Source organism: Tympanuchus pallidicinctus, unplaced genomic scaffold, assembly GCF_026119805.1.
Source record: "Tympanuchus pallidicinctus isolate F22 unplaced genomic scaffold, pur_lepc_1.0 scaffold22, whole genome shotgun sequence".
In the NCBI taxonomy this organism is placed as follows: domain Eukaryota; kingdom Metazoa; phylum Chordata; class Aves; order Galliformes; family Phasianidae; genus Tympanuchus; species Tympanuchus pallidicinctus.
In genome coordinates, this window is record NW_026294739.1 from 11,378,794 (window position 1) to 11,396,662 (window position 17,869).

Sequence of the window (17,869 nt, forward strand, 5' to 3'; positions counted from 1 at the left end):
ATGCATATACACAAACCTCTGTGTTTGTAATTTTGGCATATATCTTAATAAACTCCTTTTTTTTTTTTTTTTATTCGGTTGCACTCTGGAAATGTTACCCTCTCTGAATGCACAGTAAATTAGTGGAAGAACCAGCTTGTGGAAGGGCTGTCACTGTGCCTCCCAGGCTGTAATGAGAAGCAGGGCAAAACCAGCCAAGTAATAACTGTTCCACACAATGAGAGCATATGGGGACACCTGAAGTCATGAACAACAGATATTTACAGTAATGCATAAATAGTACTTTTAGACATCCACAGGAGTGGAGTTCATACATGATCCTGCATCAGCTATTTCCTAAGCAAGGCCAAAGAAGGAATTGACAGCCTTTTAACCGCTGTTATGCCATCTGGAAAAGGGGAGAATATCCACAAAATAAAACCTCAAACCAACAACAACAACAAAAAACAAACCCAAAAAGCGCACCATAATCTTCTCTAGTTTTACTTTGTGAAAACCATTGTGGGAGCAATCACTACAAATAAATACAACTAAATAGACACACAGATTTTGTTGGGCCAGTTTTCAAGACAGCCCATGAAGGATCTATAAGCTGTGTTTGAATGAGTGGTAGAAGTGGATAAGAAAGTGGTAAAATTGAGTTTTTATCTAAGTAAAAAAACTCATTTTGTGTAGGAGCTCTTACATGAATTTACAAATATTTGTAATCTTCTTCCTGGAGAGAAAACAAACAAAAGCCTGGTGTTCTGTAACTAATGCCTGTCCCAATAGGAACACAGCCCAAGAGTGTGGGTAAGTTATTCAACCTTAATAAAAAAAATTGATATTCACTATTTAAACAATTTACTTGATACGCAGTACTTAGAGCCTTAGAACCTCATAAATAAATGTCTAAATGCCATGATGAGTAGCTCAGGAAAAAGATACCCTACTTTGGATACCTGGAAAAGTCATAAGAGGAACCTGGCCCATGATCCCATTCACCAGTATCCTCTACCAGCTGACTTCAGGTATTCCGAGCAGATGTGAATTCAGCTCAAGCATCTACCATGCACCATTATAGCTAGCAAGCTCTCTGTAGGCACTAGTTCTTCCAAAACAGGAGCAAAAGGAATAGCAAACAGCCTCTGCCAAGCTCTTGGCACCTTAAGAGCCTGAAAGAATTAAATCCTCCCTCCATGTGTTCGTGACAGACTTCATTTCAGTGCTTGTTCTTGTACCCTTTGAAAACAATAATGTTTACAAACTAGGAATGGGCATTCGGGAATAACAGGATAAACAAACAGGAATAGGCAATGCTGTGTTGTTTTTCTTTTCTTCGTTTCACCCCCCCTTAGATACAGAGATACAGCCTTATTTTAACTTAAGTATTCCTGCTTCTGCCTGCATCAGAATGGAAGCTGCAAATTTATACAAGGCGGTTTAGTGTTTGAGGATCGAGATAATAATCCACATTTCCTGAAACTAGCCATGAGGGTAGGCTCCCGCCTCGAATTATTTACATTCTTTGACCCCTCAGGCTCAGCTTTTTAACCAATCAAATTTCTCTAGCAGAATTTGTAGCCCAACATGTTTGTATTTTACACATTTGCTGTTAAGAGCGAAGCAGAATTTTACAAGTATCCGGCATATTCTTCAAAGCACATCTGGTGGGTACGGACACTGATCATTAGAATAGTTCTGCACACCGATAACGTGCCAAAGCTTTGACAAAAGTACTTATGGTAGATGTCAATCACTTTTCTTTGCCAGTTTAAACACGTACCCTTCTGGCACATGAAACATAATGAACAGTATCTTCAGGCTTTGTAGATGAAAGTGAATCCATGTATTGTATGTACTAAATACGGATCACTAAACAATTAAGAGAAAGGAGGAGGATATGTAAATATCTTAGCAGCAAAAATCTATGAGAAAAAAAGCAGTCAGAATAAGGGAGTTCCTGGCAAATAAGGACTGCAGGAGGGACAGAGAGGACAGTGGTGACACAGTCCAACAGTCACCAGCATCACTCACATCTGACTTTGATATTCTTCTCCCCCTGCCAATGCCCTCTTCTGCCTAATGGACTTTCTCTTGCACAAAGTTAATAAGGATCACAGGTGAGGAAGGATTATATGAAGAAAGGGTCTCAAAAGTGAGAGGGTCTGAATTTGCACAGCAAAAGGAAAAGAGCAGATAAATAATCCTAGCCTGCTTTCTGGCACTCGTGAATTCTTGTGTTATTCCTCAGTTTTTCCTTGTTTTCTGTAAGGGTAAGATACTCCTCATGTGAATGACAGAGCAAAAAATGGGGTCTCCAAGAAGAATGAGAAGCGATCTTACCTGAACTTCTGTTACAGCAAAGGATTGCATGTGCAACGCATGTTAATGGACATAGATTTTCACTTATGAATTTCCTGAACTACATTTCAGTGGATTGCATGTTAATAATGAAGTGAAAGTAAACAAAAATTCAAAAGAGCTGTAAATCCTACTTTTGTTCAATAAGTTGCATTATCATAGCAACTTTTATCTATTATCTATTATGATCTATTATCATAGATCTTTTTGGTCATTCACACAAACAGGCTGATCTCTCAAATATGTACTGGTAGAACATTTCAGATCTGCTGAATACAGTAGGTATTTATGCTTTTGGTTTAAATGGAGATTACAAATTATTCGCCTTTTGCCACGCACAATATGCATATTATGGCGTGGATATTATGTTACCAATTCACTGTAACTAAGTACTTCAGTGCTCAAAAAAAGCAATTTTTGACCCAGTAGACCATAATAGAGCCTTTCAAGCTTGTTTGAGGCAGCTGCTATAATCTGAAAAAATCATACAAAATGTGCTGTATGCAGAGCAATTTAATATGTAGAAATGTGCATTTTCAGTAAGATATGATGGCGCATACAAGATATTTTAAATAATAGGAGGTACTGGTCCTCATTATCATCTGACAGTGAGGAAAGCTTCAGATTAGACCTGTGGATAGCTAAACAGGTGAAGTCATCAAACTACCTTCCCACTCTGCTGACCAGGGTGATGCCATTTTTGGCTGAACGTGAGCTTTTATGGGCATGTGAAAGCAATGCTGTAGTACTGAGAAACTCTAAGAGAACCAGACAACTCAGCCAAAAATGTATTTTAAAAGTATTTTTAGTGCATTAAATAAAAACACATTCTTTTTTTTTTTAATGTGGTTTTCAGTATGTTCCATCTTTTTAAATTTAGCCTATTGCGTCAATATTTTATATGCCATCATGAATGCCGTCCTCTCGTTAATGAAATGGTGATTCAAGCCACAAAATTAAAACCAGTTGGTTTGTCAAATCCTGAGCTTAAAAACAATTCTGTAAGATGACTGTGGGGAAAATATACAGAGCCTTTATAATCTATATATATTTATATATATATTTATATATAATCTATATATATTTATATATATATATATCTCTTTATAATCTCGGCTATTAAGCTACTAATGGTAAGGGCTGCCCCAGATCAGGACCCTGTTGCCATTTGACAAGGGCTGAAGATGCCATCTGGCTTTTAAATGCCTATCCAGAAAAAAAAAAGAGCTTTTACAGACCCTCTGTCATGTTTGTCAGTCTCATATGGGTGTATCAGACACCATACTGCATCCCAGATGACACTGGACACTCCTGTCTGGGCCAGCAAACCAAATCTGAGAGGTTTATACCTTAAATTGTTAATATAAATTGTGCATGTGTGCATGCGTGGTTCTTCATATGTGATCACAAACGTATGTTGATGTATGTATATATATATATATATGTATGTAGTTGTGGTAGAAATGCAGAGTCACAGCTTGAAGCACTGATTGAGCACCTGGTGGGAAGGCAGGGCCAACCCAGGGAGCTCAGGTGCATGCAATGTACCTAAGTGATGGAAGGGGAGGAGCCAGGATGCACCCCTTCCCAGACCTCATTTAAGGGTTGACAGCAGAGATGAGGGTATCTCACTGATGATCTTTTCCTGAGGCCTTCTGAAGGTAAGTGGATTTTTGTTTGGGTTGGATGGTTAGTTAGTTAGGTGTGTTTTTATTTATTTATTTTTTTTCTTCACTGTCTTCACTCTTTGTTTCCATGTTTATGGCTGTTGTGTTTGGGTTTATCCTCACTTGCTGGATAGCCCTAGGACTTTACCATGCTGCTATTATTGCTGTGCTTTCCATTGTACTGCAGTATTAATTAGCAGAATAATTTTAACTTGCTAGAAGTTGATACAAATTATATATTTTTTTTTTCCCTAAAAAATATTGTTTTACATACTTAATTTTATTTTTAGTGAGAGGACTGAAGCATGTAAAGCTCAGAATATTTGTCTCTTCCACTAAATAATCATAACAAGTTCTAAATAAAGAAACAAGTGCCAGAGCCAAAGCACGCTGAAGCTAATATGAGTCTTTTCATTGCCTTCAATGGGCTTTGAATCAGAGTCCAAATTTTAACTGTTGCTGAACATCTTTACAACCACAACATTTTCTGTGGTACTCTCTGTGGCGTGATGGTAGAACTTGAGAAAACAAAGGGGTGTTGATGGTGTGATCTTTGTTTTTTATTGCATACAAAAACCAGGTCCTATTAGTGTCATCTATGTTAATATAAATAATCAATTTATCTATGCACACAAGGCTGGGTAGCTAATATCTGCGTAGGACAGAATATGACTCATTCCAATGCTTCTGAAACCACTGACAAAGAGGAAGATAATGTTGCTAGTATCAGTGTATTTGCTTAAAATAATACTTTTCTAATTTTGATATGTAAGTCCTAAATTGTCATTCTTCTAAATGATGACTGTTGCAGTTTCTAAAGGCAGTGAACTTGTGTGTGTTGTTTCAAACATGGACTTATCAGCAGAAGTCATGCTGGATGGAGAGCATGCAAGTATCTGTATGTCTGATTTCATTTTTAGAAACTATGGTGAACTTGCTAAGTGACTTGCCTATCTCTAATAGAATGGCTGTGTAATACAGAATACAGTGTTTCCAGCTAAAAGCTGTCTGACACGTGTTTTGAAGATAAGCTGAGGAGGTCTTTCCTCATTCCCTACCTCAGATATGTAATGCAGTAACAGACACTGCACGTTACAGTGACATTCCATTATGGTGCACAGCATCATATAGTCTTAGCTCCTGAGGGGAAAAAATGACCAGTGGAAATTGAAGCTAGCCTGTGGACTTAACCAATTATTCACTGGATCTCATTCAGCTGAGAAGCTAGACAACTACATAACCTTAAGTTTAACAGGTTTGTTTTTTTTTGTTTTTTTTTTTTTTTGTAGAGAGATGTCTCATTAATAATGCATTTAGATTCTGCTGCAACACTGTGGCTAAAAATGGGCTATGCAGTGCCCATAAAAATAGAGGGAGATTTCAGTGGGCCCCTTTTGTAGGCTTTGAAAACATTACCTGCTCTCAGAGTATGTTGACTATCTGGAGAATGACTTATACCCTTGTCAAATTTACATATTATGCTATTAAAAAATATTATCCACAGGAGGTGGAGAGCAGTGTCACAGTTTAAATCTATCTCGTCTGTAGGATTGTAGATAACCTGATACATAAAGCTACATCTCAATTGGTGGATGGCATCCAGTGGTAAAAGATGAACGCTAAAGGTCTCTTCAGAGCATTGGCAATACCCTGCCAATAGATAGACTGTACATGTCATTTAAGCCAGCTGAGTACTGCTTTTCCTCTCCCTCCCTCCAGTTTTTCCATTCCCCAAGGGGCAATCCTTTGGCGAACAACCCATTTAAGTCAAACAGCTATCATGTAAAAGTGAAGATGAGCAACAAAGCACATCCAAGGGAAGCAAGTTAAGATCTAGGCCCTGAGGTTTGGGGGGGGGGAGAGAGGGGAGGCTAAAGAAACTGAGCCAAAGAAATTCTAAAAAGGCACTTTTTTAGCTTAAAAAAATAAGATTAGAAACTGGCTTGTATGAGCCCAACTGTGATTAAAAAAATAAATCTTTTATAGTTAAGACAGGATTTTTTTTTTTCTTTTTGTTCTTTGACTTTTTCTTGCAGAGAAAGAGGCTATCTTCACTTAATCAGAGCAAAGAAAGAGTGGCTGAGGCAGAAGCAGCATCATGTGGGTGAAGGTCAGGCCAATTTTCACCCATGTGATGCTGCTTTATCACTCATGGAACAAAGATTAAGGCCTTTCTTTTCTTTATCCTTTTGTGCTTTCCCCCATTACTTTAACAGATCTGAACAAATCCCAGGCAGTTCATCCAAAAGTTCCTTTTAGCTACATTTAGTTCAGATCCTCTAAATTCCACATAAGTTTTCATGCTATACCAACATGAAGAGGCTATAAAACGCACATGTGTAGGGAGAAAAAATGTTATAGAAAAAACACAAAAATCATTGCACAGAACATGATGACAGCACAGGCTTGTGAGCAGCAAGAAACTAGGCACATTCAGGCATCAAAAATATCAGCATCACTATGCCCTTATTTTAAAAGAAATGTGCTTTTTCTAAGATACTAAAATGATGCATTAACATTGATGTTTGGTTAAGATGATGTTAACACTGTAAAACTCTAGCTAAGCTTTGAGGTTCTGAAAAAAGTCACTAGAAATGCATAGCTCATTGCTGCCTGTAGGGATCTGTAAATAAGTTATAACACAAAACATTATCATACACTGCATATGTTTACATGTCTTATTGAAAGCTAGGTTAATCAATCATATTACTCCAGAACTGTATCAATTGCAGAAGTATGAGAGGGTGCAATTTTTACTCAAATTATAGAGAGGCTTGATTGAAAGGGCAATTGTCTGATTGACTCTGCATTTCAAATCTTTGGTTTTATTCAGGGAGGGTGAAGCAACCTTTCATAACTTGCTGTTTATCTCTGCTTCAAGTCATGAGGCTTAAGGAATTGCTGTTGGTTAGTGCATTTATTTCAATGATATTTTAAAATGATTTGTACAATATGTTGAAATGAAATACAGTCAATTGCATAATCACAATAAGAAGCAGATATATTTATGTGACAGATCCCTGTAACGTTTGCAGTTTTTCAGAAAGCTAAATCCATAACACTTTACATACTAAAAGATATGGAAGATAAAGCAGCTAAGCATTTTGTGTTACTCATGTTTACTGGAGTAAAATCTTTGCCTTGCTGAAATGAAGAGAAATACTGGCTTTGACTACAGCTCTACCCAGAGCAAGGAACTGAAATGGTTCAGAGAGGTCTTCTATTCTTTGAGTAATTTTGTGATGTGTGAACTACTGATTTAACTGTGAGAAGTCAGCACAGAAACATTTTTGTTTAAAAAGACTGGTAAGTCCAACCATCAGCCTAACACAATCCCTGAGGGCCGTGTCCACGTGTCTCTTTGATCACCAAGGTATAGTGCCTCCATCACCTCCTTGAACATCCTATTCCACTGCCTCATCACCCTTTCTGTGATGTTCCTTCTAATACCCAGTTAAAATTTTCCCTGGCACAACTTGCTGGGGCTAATGCCTTGCAATGTCACTTCCCACCTGAGAAATGAACTCAACACCCACCTGGCTATAATCTCTTTTCAAGGAGTTGTAGGGAATGATGTGATCTCCCTTGCCCTGCTTCTCTCACAACTAAACAGCTCCGGTTCCCTCAGCTGATTCTATGTCTTTTTTTTTTTTTTTTTTTTTTTTTTTTTTTTTTTTTAAGTACAAATTGCTTTGACAGGTTAAGTGCACTTCTGCTCAGAGTAATTAAAGGTCAATAAATGACGTTATATATACAGATCTTGAAAGCATAGCATTCATACTCCTTATACTGCAAAACAACTTCATGTGCATGTTTAACATTTGCGGTGAAGTCCAAAGCATTTGCATTCTCTTACAAAACCAGAAGATACCTCTGTGTGTGTGTGTGTTTTTTTTTTTTCTTTTTTGGACTATTTTCAGCTTTAGATGCAAAATACAAGAAGTCCAGGAAGTCTGTTTCACGGACTCTGATAAATGAGATTTAACAAAAAAACTGCAAGAACCTTTCTTATTCCTACCTAAACCCCATCTCCTTTCTTCACAGAACTTTGAAATGTGTTTTCCTCTGGCTATTTTGGTAGACTATAATTTTGTGCTTCCAGAAGCAGGTGACAATTTATCATCCTGCCTGTGATTCCTCCGTTAGGTATTTGTAATGAAGATGAACTATCTTTCAAAACAGCTACAGATGGAAAATTTTTAGGTATTTTGTAGTTTCTAAAAAACTCTGGCTTTAAAGAAATATTTTCTGTCTCAACAGATGCAAAGTGTTTGAGAGCTATTGGCTGTAGCAGCCAATGAAACATGACAAACTCTGGACTGGGCGTTAGCAGCTCAAAAAATGTTCTACCCTCAATCTACCCATTCCCTATGTGCTTTTCATTCTCCACTGGAGGAATATGAATTTGAGTAAATGCCATGTGACACTGTGGCTGCTGTGGAATTTATTCATTTTTCTCGAGTAGGAGATCAATTAGTAATTACTTAAGGGCAGTCCTTATAGGCCATCTAGGTTGGCCCTTAATTAAGCAACAAGACATGACAGGCCATGTATTTCTGGGCAATTTAGCACATCTCTCAGGGAGTTTTTAAGGCATGAGGCCGAAGGTCAAGTGACTTTAACCACCTGAGAAGTGCAAAAATCCCTTAGAAATGCACTGTCTAGAGTGACTTATTGCTGTTATTAAATGGAATTTGTGAATAAAAATAAGAGAGAGTGTCAGCCTCAGGCATGAGTAGGGCATTATTAACATGGATATGACATTGTTGACAGCTAATCTAAAGCTCCATTTGTGTCCTGTGCTCTAGAGCTGTTTCTTCATACTGTGTATTAAAGCAATGAAGATGCATGATGTTCTTCATCCATACTTTTATCAGAACTGTCCAATAAGAATGAGTAACACTGCTTTTGGAACTTTGCATCACATATCAGCTTTTAAATGTTGTACATCTAGTATCTCATTTCTGAATAATAACATAGAATTTTCCTGAAATAGCAAAACTTCTTTACTAAGATGCAAAAGACCAGTCTTCTGACAACCTGAGATCTGCCCTGTGCATGTTTCCTCTTGGCTCAGCTGCTTCCTTGTGCCTGCTGCTGGGCTTGCTGAGTCTGACTGCACATGGTGCTGGGAGGCTAAAGAAGCACTCCAGCAGCTGTCTCATTGGCAGAGCTTATTCCAGGACCTTCCTCTTACACAGTTTTGTCTTTTTTTCCTCATCACAACATTAATTTCAGCTTTTTAAAGAGCATACATACTTCCTAAACACCTTGAGTGTGTATGGTGATATTGCCAAAAAACTGCTTATTTTCTGGAATTTGGAATAGCAGAAAAGGAGCTGAACATCTGTTGTAAATATTATCTTTCCCCAGAGTGACTGTGAAGATACGTGTGTGTTTTTGCTCTGCTTATTTCTATTGGCTTAATTCATTCATAGGTTTCTTGATGTGTTTGTTATTATCCTTATCCTTAAAGCATGCTCAATCACTTGTTAGGTCTGTTTGATCTATGGTAACACCCATTTTCAAAGACCAGAGTCTTGTTTTAAGAACAGAAGTGGCTGGCTCAGCTCCTAGTCTTACTCTGTTTAGTCAGAATGACTCAGGTTTGCTGTCCTGCAGGATTACAGTGCAGCTGCAGGTGGATCTGAGGAGGAGTTGCCTGGTGGTTCTGATGCTCCCAGCGCAGCTGCTTTTTCCAGGAGACAATGTAACTATGCAGCATGTGGTGTCCAGTTTTTCTGCACATTCACAAGTTCTGATATGCTATGAAAGTAATGGATTTATGGTGCATACCTCAAATATTTTAAGGGTATGTGAACACATATTTGTGTCTGGGAAATCCTGGGCAGAAATGTGGAAGTACTGATGTGAATTCTCTGCTTAAGCGCATAGGAAATGAAGAAGGCAAGTCCAGAGCTCTCTATGTATATGAATAATTGAGGGAGTTGTAGGATTATAATGCAGAAATATTTTGTAGGTTCAGGGAATACATCTATTGGAGTATCTGAGTTTGTTGTGGTAGTGTTGTGGTAGCAAAGAATGGTAAAACTGTCACAAGAAATTAGAGAGCTTTAAAAGACACTTTGAATAATATCTTTTTAATATTAGTGGTCCGTAAAGATGTATTAGATCTTTCCTTTTTTCAAAAAATGAGCTGAGTGCACTGCAGTTTGCCAGAAGTTGCATATACTGCAGTGTGAACTAACCAACCCAAAAGGTGAAGTTGGCTGTACTTGTCTCGTACCAGTGTGCTAAGGGAAAATTTCTTATACATTGGTAATAGCAAGAATTCTGGTATCGTCTAGGCATAGGGCCATCCTATTAACTCTAAGCTAAATAATCCTTTCCAGTGCAACTTTAAAAGCAAGTTTTCCTGACATGACAGTCCTGAAACTGGTGATTTGCTGTAAAGCAGCAGAGACATTATGAGATATTGTATTAATATTGAACAAGAGACACGCACAAAATAACCTCGTCATGTTTACATACCAATTAAGAACCAACTTCTCCTTTTTGAGCACCTGATAGAACAAGTACTGAAGAACTTAGAAACATAAGCAATCATAAAATGTTCCATTCTAGTGAAAAAGAAGAAAGCTAATTAATCTCACGATTTGGATTGTGGTTTGGATTGTGTTGAAGTTGATACTGGGCCACAAGGAATGACTATTGAGTTGTGGTTTGCGACTCAAGGCTTCCTGAACAGAACAAAAAATTAGCCTTCATGGTAGGAAACCCATCCACATAAGCCTGTACCTACAGCAACCCTCATCATTACACATAGATGAGGACAGTGTACTAAGACTTGTAGGAACTTCTGCCAGTTGTCTGGATTCAGCATTTACTGACAGTTCTGAACAATTTCAGAAATGATTGAAAGTATGTGGGGGAGGGGGAAGAGGGGTGAAGAAAAGAACATGAAGTTCAGAGCTCCTCATGTTTTACTGTGCATTGCCTCCCTGCTGTATGCTTTCTCTGTTTTAGCTTCAGTACTGCTACCTGACTACCTTGATGCAGATGTTTTTAGGGTCTGCCAAACCTGCATTTGCCCATATCTAATTGGCCACACCTGATTGAAATGCATAAGAACCCTCCTAATGACTGCCTGCTGAGCCAAGCAGAAATACAGAAAATACTACTTTATCTACATATTTTCTTGAAAAGAGCATGCAGCAACTGCTGAGCACTTGTGCTACGCTCCCAGCTGCTGGCTCCCCACCTTGTCTCTTTTGGCACTGCGTGCCAACAGTACCAATGCTCAGGTCAGGCAGCATGGGTGTATCTGGGCAACCTTCTGCTGTTTTTCACATAATAATAGAGCCATCCTCATGAAAGGGATTTATCATAGGTTGTTTTGTAAAAGCAAAAAGTTCTTAATGATCAATGAATTTTATACCATGCCATTTACAGTTGTTGCTTTTAGTATGAAACCCCATGTATATTCTACCCCTTCTAATTTTATCATTCATGCTTTTCAAAAGGAAATTATTGAATTTTGGTTGACAGAGCTATTGAAGAAGAAAAGCAAAATGAATAAATAGAGAAAATCATTACAATGAAGAAAGATACGATGGTCCTGGGTTGAAAGAGAAAAACACTTTTTTTTTTTTTTTTATTAACCTGACCCTAGCTGTGGTGTCGCTGTTCATTGCAGGGGAGTTATCTAAATTGACCTCAGATGTCCCTTCCTACTCTAATATTCTATGAAATGAAGAAATGAGATTGAAAGTGGAATCAAAAGGAATGTAACATAATAGAAAAGCAAGGAGAGGAAGATAACTAGAAAGCAATGAAGACTAAGTGAAAAACACTAACTCTGACAAAGATCTAGACGTAATAACAAATGATTATTTTACGCTTCAGGTACTGTGACACATTTTGAATACTTCAAAGTATTCCAACTATTTATGCCCTCTAAAATTATGCATTATGCTATCCAAAAAGGTATTTATTAGGAATATCTGCTATTTTGTAGAATTGATACATCTCCTATACCTTAAAACTTTCAGTTGCAATGCACTCAGACTTGAATAAAGATGATAATAAAAGAGAGAGGTTGAATGCACTCCAACAATCTTCTGGGTTAATTTCAGTTCTTTAGGAAAGACCTGTTCTACTTTTTTAGAAGACCAGAACTATGTGATGAATAGAACTTTCTGTTCCAGAAGGAAGATGAGGTGAAATGAGCTAAATATCAGTACTCTATACATCTGGGGATACAAAACTTTATTGGAAGTTTAATATAGAGGATTAATGAAGCATATAAAGAAGCAGTTCTATGTAACTGATATATTTTCTGAAGTGATATAGTAGAACATATATATTATAGCATATAAATTTTTGTGAAAGTTTTTCCACTATTGTAATAAACTAAAATATTCTTCCACTTTTTCTTCTGCTATACTCAGTTCACTGGATACATTTGCGAGAAGGTACATTTGACATTAGTACCCATGTGAGCACTGGGATGATGGCTAGCGAGAAAGCACAATGGAAACAAAAGACCACTCACTGTACCTATTTTTTTAATTCATTACTTATTTGAATTTTATGGCAACATTGGTATTTTTTTTCATTGCATCTGTGCGTTACTGTGGGGAGGAAAAAAAAAAATCCCACCCAACAATCAAAGACTGTTGTGGCCATGATTTTTTGGTAAGTGATGTGAAAGAGATATGTCTTTGAACTTGTATTTAGCTACAGAGAGTTTACACAGCTTTTAAAGGCTGCTTTCTTTTTTTTAATGACACAACTCATGCTCCTCAGACTCCAACATGCACCAATTATTTGTACAAATTCTATTTCTCCTTTGAAACACGAGCTGTGTTCAGAAAAGATTTCCTGTCTCTAAAGATGGCTTGTTAAAAGCAAAAGAAATGCAATGAAATTAATTATTTGACGCTTCTTTTCCTAATATCTTGCAAACAGTAATAATATCCATATGTGCTTTAAAATATTTCTAAAAATTTTTCATGGAGTGATGTAGTTTTGTGTTTTAAAAACTATGCATTTTAATGAAGCAATCGTTATCAGTAAAGAAAGGGTCTGCAATTCTTAAGGAGCATTTGGACATCTCAGCCTGTGTTTCGTTTGGAATTTCTGAAGACTTTCCATTGACGTAACGTTTACTTTCGAGGTGTGTAATTGGGACTCAGCATGCTCTGAGCTGTACTCTTTGATGTTCACCAGTGCTGTTTAAAGAAATGAGTTAGAACTGGGAATCCAGTATCTGCTAGGGAAATTCTTAAACCCACAGGATGGCTGCCTGTTTTTTCCTTCTTTTTTTTTTGTGTGTGTGTTTGTAGCCTTTTTCTTTAGGATTGCTGAACTGACATAATACAAGCAAGGTCCCAATTAGCTGGATAAGCAAGTCAGGTTTTCTTCTGGGATTAAAAACACTCAATAGAGCCAGGAAACCAGTTGGTTAAATTCATACTCAGAGGAACTGTGGTGTTTTTTGTTTGGAGACTTTTCTGTTGTTTTGAGAGGAGGTGTTTTTTTTTTTTTTTTCTTTTTTTTTTTCCCCTTAACTGAAAAAAAAAAACCAAAAAAAAAAAAAAAAAACAAAACACCAAACCAATAACTGTCTGATGAGCTATTCATACCTCAGGGAATAACACCACATTATTTTCGTGCTTCTGGTGTATTAATTTGTCTCTTTAAATTGACATCAGCTGAGGCCACTAAGACCCTCACACCAAAAAAACTTGTGACCCCCTGCACTGCCTTCAAGGCTCATTTTATACTTCATGGTTTGCTTGTTTGTTTGTTTTTTTATTTGAGGTGTGGTACTTATTTTGGAGGCATATTATGGCAACCTAATCATCTCTGTCCCTTCTGTTTCCCCCTACTGGAGTGCTAGACCCAGCTAGTATAGCTTTTGGACAGTGACTTTTCCTCAGAGCTGGTCTTTCATTACCATAGAAGAAAGCGATGCAGTCCAGAAGCAGTAGATGACAAGCATTTCCAGGCTTCTTAGCTGTTTTCATTCTGGGAGCACTTTCTTAGTTTATATTTCTGTACTCAGTTCTTTGATTTCTCTCATCCCAGGATTGTCTACTATATAGCTTGGACAATTCTTCTAATAGTGGGCTCCAGGGAACCATCTTTGGGCTTTATCTCACTTACTCAGCTTCTACTTGAGACTACTGTGCATTCTAAGCTTTCCCACAGGATCTAGATTCTTCGCCTGCAAAACATGTGCTTTTGCTTCTGCACCAAAATCAATCACAGATCTGGGGCCCCTGAGAGGTATGTCTTCTCCCTTTTCAGGATACTCAGAAAATGATTGGCGGGGGTGGGGTGTGGGGTGATTGCAGATGATCACCTTATCCATCTGTTTTACACACGTGTTCTTACAAGGGATGGAGGATCAATACAACAGAAACACACCAGTGAATGTGCCGAGAAGTCTTCCTAGGAGATTCTTCAAGAAGTAAAGTTTAAAGAGTGCTGTTTCCCAGCATAGTCACAAATAAAATAGGTAATGGCCATCACTAAGGCAGGGTTGTTGTGGTTGCACTTGACTTGAAAATACAGCTTGACTCATTAATTTTTCTGTGGTAACTCACCTAATCTGATTGAAATGGTCCTTCCAGTAACCATGTGTCATTTCAGAATAAGAACCAAAGAAAGCTTACACACTTCTCCCTTGAAAGAGCGATATCCTTAGCAGAGTTACTGTATTGATGAAACAATATAGAAATGTCCAGGTAAGTAGTAAGATAGAGAAAACTGCATGTTGAATAAATGGACCAAAATGCAGTTTCAAGCACTCCTTTCCAGGAGGATGTATGGTGCACACAACAGTGTCCCTGCAGGAGTATGTCTGACAGCAAAAGTGACACTTCTTGCAACTACTAGGGCTACTACTGCAGCATTCAACAAAAGAAACACCGTCTACAAAATAGTTACTACAGACCACTAGTCAGTGATGTCCCAGAGCAGAAATTTATGGGAGATCCACTTACGCAGAGGAGTAAATTTCAAATCAGGCTACTCTGCTTGGCCTCCTCTGCATATCAAAATAGTGTTTCAGAAGATGTCTTTCCAGCTTTCCAGTTTTGCTCTTTCCAGGAAATGAACATTCACAACACCAAGTCATCAAAATAGTCATCAAAAGGAGGGCAGTGTGTGGCACACTTCACGCTCCTGGTGGTCAGCATAAGGGTTCAGTAAGGTTATTTTTCTGTCATTTGATTTCCATAAGCAAAATGATCCAAGAGTCTTCCACTCTCTCTCAGGAAACTATTATGCAGAAACGGGGCCAGGCAGGAGTGTGTCTGGCAGCAAGATTGACATTTCTTGCAACTACTAGGGCTACTACTGCAGCATCTATTCTCTCCAGATCTACATCTTATCATTTAATTACTTCCATTTTGGAAGCATTTTTGAATTAACGTATGTAGTCTTTAGAGCATTGTGTTGTGTGAGAGCTAATGTTATGTTGGTTCTGTTACACAAGCTGCATTTACTATAATATAATAGGTCATATGAGAATAAATGATTCACTGGAGTCTACTGGTGGCAACATGCAGGAAAAGCCCCCTCACCAAATGAAATATGATGACTGTTATGGTTAGGTCTGCAAGGGGTTTCCATCTCCAAATTTTCTAAAAGATTGCAACTTTTGAAAATGTTCCCCACGTTTGGCTGTAGATCTAGCCTGCTCAGCTGGGGATATTTTTGAAAGTTTGAACAAAAACAGTTTAGCTGCTAGCAGGTGAAATGTAAGTTAAAAAAAAATACGCTTGCTGCTTCTTTAAAAGAATGGAGTCTTTGGTATTTAAAAAAAAAATAAAATAAAATCACAGTTGACATGACTCTGGTATGAACACTGTGTTTGGAAAGGAAATAGTCTTCACCAAAGGGCGTGAACAGTCTCATTCCAAAGGAAATGGTTTTGATTTGTCTGAGGTTTTTAAAAAATGCTCAGGACATGATCTGAAGCCTATTGACGTCAAAGGAAAGATTCATAGTAACTTCAATGGGCTTAGAATCAAGCGTGAATGGAGCATGGGCAGCTGTTTGAAGCTGTTGCATCATTGCAACCCATTTACAATCTGATTCCTAGAATGAGTTTTGACTTGCCCTCCGGTGTTGAGATAGCAATTATAAGTCCAAAAGTAACCACAGGCGGAAAATCACCAGTTAGTTGCTCTGGGTGACTTGGGAGACTTGAAGCTGGGCAGGGAACAAAAGGAGGGATAGTAAGCCAAGAGCAGGAAGCTATGATTCTCCATGAAGGAGAAACTTTTCCTGAGCTGAGTATATCTTGTTGGAGAAGGCATAGTATAAGACAGAAAAAATCCTCACCTCATCCTATCACTAATCTCTTCAGTTTTCTTTAAAATCCGCATACTGTATTGACAGCAAAAATGACCCCACTTAACCAGCTGTTGGAAAATATGTGCAAAGTTTCTCTTAAATACATCTTCTCTAACTGATCAAGAAAGAAAAAAGGAATATTTTCATTTATTACCAATCAACTCTTGATGCCTTAAAAACAGCAGTTAAAGTTCTGAATTAATTACTGCTGATGTTGAAGCATAAAATTGATAAAATTATGTAGTACTGGACAATTGCTCATTTTGCAACCAATAATGGCTTGTTAATTTATTTTGATTTCTACTGCTAAAATATTCGGCTGTTGTGAGGGTAAAAAAAATGTATCTGCAGCTCTGAGCTATCAAAAGTCACAGTGTGTACATTTCTTACATTATTAGACTTGCCAATCTCATTGTTCAAAGATATACTCCTTGCAAAGCTCACTTTTATAATTTTCTTAATCTTGCCTGCTGATTTTATTTTACTTGATACAAATGTAGAATCTCTACAAAGGACCATGATTCTGCACTTTTTCTAGATCAAATATACATATTTTTTAATATTTATATATATATGTATATAAAATACATTTTATTCTGCCGATTCTCATGAATTCTCATATTCTGCAGATTCTCATGAAGTAAACATGTGGTAGAGAAAGAACCCCCCAACAGCCAAATTTTCTAAATTGTTCTATTTTGTTTGATTTTAATAATCTCTTAACAACTGACCCGTTTCCTCTTGGGACTAATAATGTCTTACCAAAATGGTTTGGCATGATTTAAAAATTTTTGCTTTTACACATTCCTTGCTAGTAGCTTCCTCTAAGTGGATGCAGTCTATTGATCTGTGTTGGATTGTGGGCTGAGAATGATACCATTTGCATGTTGCATTTGTAGATATTCAAAAGGACTACATACAGTCACATCTTGTGATACAGATATGCAAAATGTAAACAGCACCGTGTAACATACAGTTGTTCCAGATCCAATAACCAATTTAAAATTGAAAGTTAATTCATTTCATTAGTCATATCATACTGCCTATGTGGTCATTTGTCAGTGTTGCCATAAAAGATTAATGATTTGATAACTGAAGAGTATTTATTACAGCAGCAATTTGTATTGTTATATTATAAATAAGGGTGTGTTGGCATTTCTATAATAAATCCTATTTTCAGTGGTCTATTACTTGGTCATAAAAAATCACCTTGGGCTGTAATAGATCTATTGGATGTACAATAACAATAATACATTACAAAAATGTACGTTTAATTCAGTGAGTAATATGGCCTTGAAAAACCCTTAAATGTGCATTAAATTAATCATGGACATTATTTACATATAGATTGGAATATGTCCTTTGGATACTGTCAGTATTTTCAAACAGAGGTCTAAGGCTCTGATGCTGGTCTTATTTGTGCTGGGCAAATCATACGTAACTTCATTGGTGTCAAGAGAGCTACTCCAGGGAAAAAAAATCCCTGATGAAAAATATCTAGAACAAAATCAGCTGCTGGACATAGAATT

At 37.3% G+C, this 17,869-nt stretch overlaps 2 long non-coding RNA genes across 4 annotated transcripts in view; one reads left to right on the forward strand and one right to left on the reverse strand.

Moving 5' to 3' along the window:
• The window catches only part of LOC128082357 (uncharacterized), a 55,720-nt gene that overhangs the window by 7,670 nt on the left and 30,181 nt on the right, over positions 1-17,869 (reverse strand). The window lies entirely within an intron of this gene.
• LOC128082358 (uncharacterized) lies at positions 12,603-14,554 on the forward strand. The gene is made up of 3 exons (XR_008207629.1): positions 12,603-12,668; positions 14,064-14,264; positions 14,376-14,554. It is a non-coding gene; the product is annotated as an uncharacterized LOC128082358 (long non-coding RNA).